Raw genomic sequence first — 10,572 nt, 5'->3', positions numbered from 1 at the left:
GGCCGGGAAATGCTACTTTCTCAGAGAGAAAGCGTCCGGGAAGTGAGCACTTCCCGGACGGTTGCCGAAAAAAATATTTTCTTGATAATTAATAGTTTTTTATTTTGTTTTTATTTTATTATTGATGAAACCCCAACTCAGAATAGAGTTTCAGTTTTTTTGTGATATTATATCCTATATGTTGATTTTCAGTTGTTTATTGAGTTGATAATCTATAATATGTTTTATGCCTCAATAAAATCATTTTATAATAACTGCAGATATTCCTTTTGCAGACTGCATCATTAAAAATATTGGAGATAATTAAAAAGGAGTAGGATGATCCCTGGGATCATCTTACCGATACCACATCTTAAACAACGGGGTGTATCATCCTTTTGTAAGGTTTTGGGAAATCGAAAATAATTCAAAAAATCTTTTGTGACGGAATATTTTGAGTAGAGCAATAGAAAGATGGATAATGCTAGGAGAAGTATTCGTTTTCAGTTTTTCGCTACTCGGGGAAACTAAAGAATTACGTCTATGTTTTTGCTTAAGGGGATCATCTTGTCACCTTTCCCCTACTATAATAGTACATAATATGTTTTTAATAGCATAATGGCCAGTTGCACCATGTAAACGTTGATTACTTTCTGATTTCTTAAGAAAAATCAGAAAGTAATCAATGTTTAAATTTTAATCAATGTTTAGGCGAATGGTGCAACTGGCCATAAGACCGTTTAATGAGCATGTTTAATAGGTGGTTACAAAGAGTAGATATATTGTTGCTGATCCGCGGGATTGATAATTTTATCCCGCGGATTTGCGGGATTGGATTCCCTACACAAACTGGATAATTCTTTATTTCTATAAGTCATAAAAAGACACTAATAAAAAAAAAATTATTTGAAAGAAAAAAAAGTGATCTTCCAAAGAGACAAATGCAATCAACCCAGGCAGAACCGAAGAATGGCAGCCGCCTAGTTTGTAGAATTATTCATTGATTTCGGTCCTTCCGATAAATTCCGGTATTAAGGATCTGTACGCTGAATATAAAGCGGCTCCCTCAATTCTGTAACCAAATCCTTCTCAATGGTATATTGGATCCCGGCATAAAAACGATATCTGAATGTGTGACGTCGAATTGGAATCTGTATAAGGGAAGAATCGCTCCGGCCCACCGCAGATAGTTCTTCGTCCCTTTTCATCCAGCCATCATCCTTTTCACGGCTCGGTTCGCTTGTCTGTGTGGCATAATAATGGTTAGAAAAGTGCGGACACTCACATTCGGATGTGGAGATCAACGTTTCGATTAACCGTTATTGAAAGTCGGATTGAACCTTTAGATATTGTTTATTTAGCTTATATGGCTTGCATAGATTCAGATCTAAAATTTTGTAACTGCTGTTGTCTATGGTTTGACAGTCGAGAATTTCAAACTGCGTTGACATTTCTCTGCAGAACGGTTTGGCTATTCATTATGAAACGTTGAACGCCAGAACAATGATTCCAAATTATGAAAATTTACTTAGAAAAAAAGAAATCTGTCCGCGAAGATCATAGAACATTTCGTTCATTACTGTCAAATAGTGAGCAAGCAATTCGTGCAGTTTTTGATCGTTTTTGCCCTCATTTAATTCTTCAAGAGATTCAAAACCTCCAACAAAACAAAGAAAGATAATATGGCTCGGAGTATTTAAGAAGACGCCGAAATGTTGATCCATTACCGTTCAAATTTTTTGGGTTCCAACAAGACGGCGCAACTTGCCATACAGCGCGCATAATCATCAATTTATTGCAAAATAAATTTGGTGACAACTTTTTCAACAACTAACGGGTGTTTTTTTTCGAGGTATATAACTTTAAGTTTGCATCACTGTTCAAGATGGCGACCGATTTAACAGCTGTTAAGAGTGATTTATTCTCAGTTTGGTTTGGCAATTCATCATGAATAGACTCACGCCTGAACAACGCTTGCAAATAGTGCAATTTTATTTCGAAAATAACGGTTCTGTGCGGAATACGTATCGCGCACTACGTCCATTTTATTTTGTTTAGCGATGAAGCGCACTTCTGGTTGAATGGCTACGTCAACAAACAAAACTGCCTCATTTGGATTGAAGCTAATCCTCAAGTGTATGTCGAAACACCGTTACATCCAGAAAAACTGACTGTTTGGTGCGCTTTATGGGCTGTGGCTGGTTGAATCATTGGTCCGTACTTCTTCAAAAACGATGATGGCCAGAACGTTACAGTCAATGGTGATCGGTATAGAGCCATGATTACTAACTTTTTCATTCCTGAATTGAACAACCATGATGTCCAGGAGCTGTGGTTCCAACAAGACGGCGCAACATGTCACACAGCTCGTGCCACAATCGATTTATTGAAAGACACGTTTGGCGATCGCCTAATTTCAAGTTTTGGACCTGTGAATTGGCCTCCAAGATCTTGTGATTTAACACCGCTAGACTACTTTCTGTGGGGCTATGTAAAGTCATTGGTCTATGCGGATAAGCCACAAACCCTTGACCATTTGGAAGACAACATTCGCCTTGTTATTGCCGATATACGACCACAAATGTTGGAAAAAGTCATCGAAAATTGGACGTCCAGATTGGACTACATCCGAGCCAGCCGTGCCGGTCATATGCCAGAAATCATATTTAAAATGTAATGGCACAAGATTATCTTGCGGATAAATAAAATTCATGTCAATCGAATAATCCATCGTTGTTTTATTGCAATTTGAAGTTCTATAGCTCAAAAAAAAACACCCTTTCTTTCCAAAAGTGGTCCTGTATTGCTGGCCTACTCGTTCGAGCGACTTTACATATTCCCATAAAAAGTAATCGAGAGGCGGAATACTTGTTATGGGAATATGTTAAATCATTGGTTAATGCCAACAAAATCAGCAGCTCTTGAAGCATAGGAAGCCAATATTCAAGTCACTATTAACGCTATAAGGACAGATTTTTTGGAAAAATAGTGAAAAATTGCACTGATGGAATGGACTATGAAACTCGTAGCCGCGGCAGACATATGACGAAAATCATACTTAAGAAACAAATACCATGAAATTATCTACCAGATATCATAACAATAAAATATTCATTCCAACAATATTTCTCTCTTGTGTTATTATTTAAAGTTCACAAGCTCAACACATCCGTTACTAGGCATTGGGGACTGTTAGGCCCTTATTCAATAATGTTGAATTTTGCTTACAAAGTTTTAGAATGCTTTTTGAGTATTCGTTACTTGAACCATAGAGAGTTTTCCAATAACAGGTTTCATTTAGAATAGTAGGGGAGACTGGGGAGGGTTGATACATTTTTTACAAAATTGTTAATAAAAAATTTGTGTTTTACATTTACCAATCCATTTATGTCAGAGTGAGATTCAAGGACTTCGCTTAAAATATTCAATAACTGAAAATGGAAATTTCAACCTGGATTATGAGTTATTGAAATTGTCGGTGCAAAGTGTCTCAAACCTCCCTATAAATGGGAGGCTGGATACACTAAAAGGAAAGTTTGATACAATAAGAAATAAGGTACAAGCAATAATAAGAAATCAATCTTTTATTGTCATAGCACTACCTAATTCCTACATAATTCGCAAGTAAACATTTTTATTTCACTACTGACACTTGCACAGGCTGAATGGGACTCCATTTTCTGATGAAGATGACGATCCAGCTTGCATCTACAGCAATTCATTATTTTCGACATTTATCAGAAAATGGATCTTTGTCATTTTCGTCCTCGGGGTCCAAGTCACCAAACACCCTTTTTTTCATTTTTGCATTTCTGTTGAAAACTTTTCATTTGAGGTGAGATTTACTGTATCAAACCTCCCTAGAAGACAAATTCAGAAAATTTAGGACGTGAACATATTATGATATTTGATTGAAGATCTGAACTACTAGTGTCTACTGTGTCTTACTATATTCTAAATGAAATTCACATCGAGAATAAAGTAATGAATGAGTTAGTTTTTGTTGATAAAGAGATAAAGCTTTACGTTTGTTATGCAAATTCTTACATCGAATATGTAGAAAACACACTATAATCTTAAAAACTTACGCAATTTGTTCGGCAGCTGTCACTTTCGAAACTCTCATCTTTTGACATTCGACAAGTAAAAACTAGGACATAAATATATAAATTTTATGAAAATTTTTACTAGCGAATTTTCATTTATGAACAGAATTGTTGATATAATTTTTGGAAATAAGGCTTTCCTTAAGTAGGTATTTCTTCATCGGTTGACGACTCTATAATTTCCAATTGGATCCTAAAACAAAAAAAAAAAGAAACATAAAGGAGTACTAAATATTAGTTTTCATTATATCGATTTGAAGTTAACTAACCATTCTAAAAAAGAAACTGAATGGATAGCTTGGAAACCACCATGAAATTTATAAATCGGACAATTATTCACCAAGTGGTCAATAGTTTCTTCTACACCACACTCAAATAGTGGGCTATCAATAGAATGCCATTTGAAGAGGGTACTATTACAACGACCATGACCAGTTCTAAGTCGATTTAAAATACACCAAATTTTCCTAGGGAGATTGAAACCTAGAACTTTTTCTGAAGGATAAACGATAAGACTTTTGTTGAAGACTTTAGAAGTCCATCCCGAACGCCAAATTTCCTTGTCGCTTTCATTCGAGTGAAGGAAGGTATTAGTCCATAAAGGTTTGCGTGATTTCAATCTAGCAGTTCTAGAACCTGGGAAATAGGATACAATTGGAAATGAGTTCGGGTAGAAATGAAATTTATCCCAAGATTTCTTGACTGCAACCTGTCTACGAATATGAGGCGGAACTATATTTGATAGCACTGGTAACCAATCTAAAGGTGTAGATCTAATAGTCCCACTAATAATTCTCATAGAAACGTTAACCTGTGCATCAATTTCATGAACATGAGCACTATTGAACCAAACAGAACAACAATATTCAACAGCAGAAAAAACCAAGGCCAAGGCTGCTGTACGAAGAGTGCTGGCATCAGCACCCAATGAAGAACCTGCTAATTTTTGGAGGATATTATTCCTCGACTTCAATTTTAAACGCAAATTTTCTAAGTGAACCTTGAAATTCAAAGAAGAATCAAGTTTAACTCCAAGATATTTGGGAGCAAAATTATGATCCAAGACGGAATTATTGAGAGTTACTTTCAATTTTCTGTATATTTGTTGATTATTCAAATGAAAACATGATACTTCTGTTTTATTTGGATTAGGGCATAAGCGCCACTCAAGAAAATAATTGTCCATAATTTTTAGATCTTCATTGAAAGTATTCTCAATAATTCCAAAATCAGAATGACGAAACAAAAGAGCAAAAAAAATTATTAAAATTATTTCGCGAAACATCCATTTCCTTTTCTCAAAAAAAAACAACGTTTAGAAAAAAACATATATACCATCTATAGGGTTTTCCAATAAGAGGTTTCATTTGGATTGCTCGCTATATGGGCAACTGTCACTTTTGAAGATATACTATCACTAAAAATGAAACGATACGATGCTTCAACAACGCATTGAAATCATTCAATTTCACTACACAAATGGTGAAAATTTTGCAGTTACTGTTCGCAAAACTAAAGCACTTTTGTATCGTCGTGATACATCTTCTGGGAAGGCAATAGTGCAACTGGTAAAAAAAGTGAGCTGTTAGACAACGTAGAGATGTGAAGAATCGAAACCGTGTGCGTCACTGAAGAACAACTGAGAATATTTGGTGTAGCCCACAGTGTTGACGAAAACCCAGGTTTGTCGATTCCTCGTCGATCTCAGGAATGAGGCATTCTTCAAACAACATTAAACCGTATTTTGCATAAAAACTTAGGTATTACCTAAGGCTTTTAAAATACAGGTAACACAAGAAATGAAAATGCGAATATTCGCACCGCTTCTGAGTGTTTGTTCGAAATTAGTGTTTCAGAAAGACTTCCACCCTATATAGAAGAAGCAGTGGCGGTTATTGGTTAGGTACAAATTACATTTATTGTCTGAATTCTCCGAAAAAAATGCGTTACGAAATGAAATTTGAGTTGTCTAATTAGTTTCATTATGGAACGCAAATGCAGCAAATTCAGTGGTCAAAAACCTTCAAAATGAAGCAGTCGTAGTTGAATGATTTTTTGAAATCGAAGAGCCTTCTAGTTCTTTCATGATGGTCCAGCTAAAAGTTAATCGTATGTTATGAAAGAATCATCCCCGTTCATTACACGCCATTCCCCACTAATAAATCCACCCTTTCCGAACGCACTCCACGCTTTGTGATCCACCCTTTACCATTCTTCCGATGGAATATCCATAGAGGGCACAATAGCGGTTGATTGGTGAGACAATTGGAGGTTTTTGAAATGTCAATTTGTTTTTATATCGCTCACAATGGGGTGAACTGCGACAAACAGAGCCAACAATTTACAACTATTCAGTCAGGACAAGCGAGCATGGAATTCTGATTTCTCATCCATTTACGCCCAATATAGGGGTATTTTCGTTATTGTCAACGATCAATTTTGAATTCACGCAGTGTATGTTCAATCAGTGCGCAACGTATGTATTAGGCGACCATAAAAGTTCGTGTGGTTCTTTTTGCACATATTGACTAGACATGGATATTTTTCACTTGTGTATCTACCTACTGTTTCTAAAATCTTCTAGTAAAGCTCGACTTTATGTAATTAATTTTTATCAAACCCCGTATTGAACACTCAAGAACGTGTTTTTTGGATGGCGATGCGAAATTAAAAGAATCTGCGATGTAAAAATATTTCCAATAATAACGAGTAGATTTTGAGAGAAATCAATTGATGTTCAATTCATTTCAAAGACGAAAATATGCCATTAACGATGGAAAAATATATCAGCCAATTGGCCGCCAAGGCTACGGTTGAAGAACCATATCCTTCTCATGAAATTTTTCAAGACCAATTCGCACATTTGCGGCAATATATCCTCGATAACTCATGAAAACTTCATGAAATCGACTAATGTTTTCTAAAATGATTTCAAAAAATTAAATATATACAGGGTGGGCAACATATTGCATGCAACTTCATTTTTTCAAATGGAACACCCTGTATATTTTTCTATGTTTGACTAGCTCTTTTTCCCCTGATTTCGAATATATAACATATGTTTGGTCTATCTCTCTTATTCTGATGAGTACTACAGAGTTTCAAATTTTAAGAACCACCTAGCATGCTCAGTAATCAGTTTTCAAGTGGTAGGCTGCGATAACTCAAAATGCCCTTTTTAGAGTTCCAATTTATAATGAAAAACGTATGTCATATATCGTTAACAATGAGATAACTCAAAAAAGGGCATTTTGAGTTATCGCAGCCTACCACGTGAAAATTGATTACTGGAGCATACTATAGGTGATTCTCAAAATTTGAAACTCTGTGGTACTCAGAATAAGAGAGACAGACCAAACATATGTTATATATTCGAAATCAGGGGAAAAAGGGCTAGTCAAATATGGAAAAATATACAGGGCGTTCCATTTGAAAAAATGAAGTCGCATTCAATATGTTACCCACTCTGTATATATTTAATTTTTTGAAATCATTTTAGAAAACACTAGTCGATTTCGTGAAACTTTTGTTCAAAACATTTTTTTGTACCTCTTTTAGTAACAAAGTAAAAGGGGGGGTAAATTATGTTGAAAAACCCGGTACATCAAATGAATAATTAAAATTGAACTTACATAATATAGTTGCCATTTTAACCGGTGCGTTGGTTAGTTGGCTTACTTTGAATTTAAATATAAAATTTTCTATTCGCATAGAAAAAAAAGTTGATGATGAGTACAACTTTCATCTGTCAAAGTTTGTAGAAAACCATGTATGAGAAATTATCACTTGATTATTCATACCGAATTAGAACACTAACTGACAACAAAGACATAATGAATTACATTTCATACATACCTTTATTAGTTCTGTGGTCCCAAAGTTTGCTAAATGCGTATGAATAAACGAGCGCTCAAAAGTTCCTGAATCTACGTCCGACCTCTTCTAGAATTTTTAAAATATCAAATATCCAAATCTACATGTTTGTCATGGTGGACAACTGCCCAATTCCTAATTTTGAAGTATTTGTATAAAGTTATATCCCCCATGAAAAATTTTCCAGCATTGAACATTAAATTTTGCTACCAAACAGTATCAGTCGATGTCTCTTTGACCTGGTTATTCAATCAAGAGGAAGTTAGTCAAAAAAAATCAAAACTTCAATCAATAATTCCAATAATTGTCAAAAGTTAAAAAGCCTCCAACCATAAAAACTCATTCCTTCAAAGCCTCCTTACAACAAATCATGAACCCTTCTTTCTATTCAACTGAAGCAACCTCATCGAAATCATGACGCGCAAGTCGGTATAGATTTTTTCCTGGGTCCTCTCAATTTCTCTAATACTTTTTGAATGGCCTCCCTTTGAAGGAACAAACTCCCTGCGATCTTGATAACGCTTTCTATAAGTGAGAATAGCCGAGGAATAATATCGTAAACTTCACAAATCCCATTTGGAATTGTGACTTTTATGTCGACTGAAAGCGGATTTGGGCTATTGGCTCTTTTTGTCGGCGAAGAGGAGAAGAAGAGACGTCATTTCATACTGCTCCGATCACGTCTTTCTCCATTCTATGCTCGTCCTCTGATTGTAATTATTATCTCATTCAATGGAGCTTTGTGGTCGCCTGGACTTACGTCATCGGTTTTTCGCAATGCATCTTACGATCTGGATGTATTTTTTCAGTGTTTTATCATTTTCTGTGAAGAATACAGTTTGGCATTAGGATTTATTATTTCCTTTTTATATTTCGCTTATAATGTCATTGATATCCCGATGAACACTTTCGATAGTTTGAGTTTATTCAATCTATGATGGTACAAAAATGTATTTTTTTTCTCTTTACAAGTGAATAAACGTTATTATTATTATTATAATAATTACTTCAAATTTGATGATACCTGGAATCATTGAAATTCAGGGTTTTCAAGCTTGCAGCAACAATTCAATAGATTCAGCTACCGATATTCGTAACATGATATATGAATTTCGGATAATCAACTGAAGATAACGAAATTGGAAAGATGCAAGTATTGTTTCAAGAATATAATATGGTTATAGGCTTCGGCCTCCCCCTTCTCTATTGTTATAATAATAAATAATAATAATATGTAAAGGAGTAATCAATACATGGTGATCAATTTTAAAAGATCTACCTAAATAGCTCTTTGGGAAAAGCCTGGATTGAAAAATGTTTCAAATGAACAAAGTCTTCAAAAGGAACGTCGAACGTGACTTTCAATGTGACCTTGGAGTTTGATTTCAAGGTCAAGTGAATTTCTTGAATAAGGAAATATACTTTTTTCTCTGCAGAATTCACGTGAAAAACTAGTAACAATTTTTGTTTTTGTTCTTGCGATAAAATGAATCATTATCGGAAGTGTTTTATGCTTAGAGTGAATGGCTATGATGAAAATATTCTGCATAGAAACTACTTCGAAGTTGTGAGTACTCATGGAGAGACAAATAATAAATCAAAATTATTTTTTCAATTGAAATATTCAAACAAAAATGGAATTAATAGCACATTTCACCAAATTAAATGTTCAAAACTTTCCATGATTAACAATTCACAGTTCTATACTGTGTTCAAAGCTTCAGACACTAAAGAACACTAAAGAAAATGGTATAGTATATCCAAAGTCACTTGGAGGAAGCTGAATATTTCTATTATACAAGGGTTGTCCATGTTTCCAGAAATTCCTTCGGGGTCAGTGAATTCATTGCCTATCAATAATTTCAAACAAACCCCGGTATTTAGCGGAACGCGGTATCCACTTCAAAGGGACATCTATGGCCAAGCGTTTTTTTGGACTAGTTCAAGTGACTTTGGATAAAGTATACCAAATTACGCTCAATCTAAAATTCACAATTACGTACCAATGCATCTGTTATAGTTTTTTTTTATGAAGACGAGGGAATTCTCATGAACGAACAATCGAACCACCTTATTAAAAGTGGAACAGTGTTGGACTCTGCTCCACTCATCCTGAAAAGTGGTGGGATCTCAAACATGCTGAGGAGAGTAGTTAAAGTTTGGCAGATCACAAGAATGCCACGTGGTATAAGCCCCCTTAAGGTCCTGGGCATTTATTCGCCTATTAACCTTTTGCCTCTTTTTATTTGTAACTCTATCACTTTCTTTTACATGAGGTGTTGTTAATAATAACCTACATCTCTCATAGGAGAGTCTCATCTTTCTGATTCGAAATTGAGTTTTACTCAACTTCTCTTCTTGTTGATATCTGAATTTTCGTGATACGTCCGTATCCTAATCATCTCTTCAACGGATTTGTGTTTTTAGCTGGCCATTTGGATGTTGTCTAGCTTTTTCGAAAACCTTCCCGGCCTTTGTCTTGGGGAAATCTGTGACATCCGGTTCCCATTATAGGTCTCTGTAGATTTATTGATTTCTAACGAACGAGGTATCTATATTTACTATTAGCTATTAGCAGTTTATTTTATGTTGCTGGTATCTTTTTGATATATGT

General features: G+C 35.1%; 1 long non-coding RNA gene across 1 annotated transcript; it reads right to left on the bottom strand.

The window, feature by feature from the left end:
- Positions 1–3,545: 3,545 nt before the first annotated feature.
- On the bottom strand, positions 3,546–4,109 carry LOC123678256. Its single transcript, XR_006747212.1, has 2 exons — positions 4,068–4,109; positions 3,546–3,839 (listed from the first exon to the last, which is right to left on the bottom strand). It is a non-coding gene; the product is annotated as an uncharacterized LOC123678256 (long non-coding RNA).
- Between the last annotated feature and the right edge of the window lie 6,463 nt (positions 4,110–10,572).

The sequence above is a fragment of the Harmonia axyridis genome, chromosome 4 (assembly GCF_914767665.1).
Source record: "Harmonia axyridis chromosome 4, icHarAxyr1.1, whole genome shotgun sequence".
NCBI lineage: Eukaryota > Metazoa > Arthropoda > Insecta > Coleoptera > Coccinellidae > Harmonia > Harmonia axyridis.
Note: the sequence above shows the minus strand (reverse complement) of the source record. Positions and strands in the feature narration are given on the sequence as shown.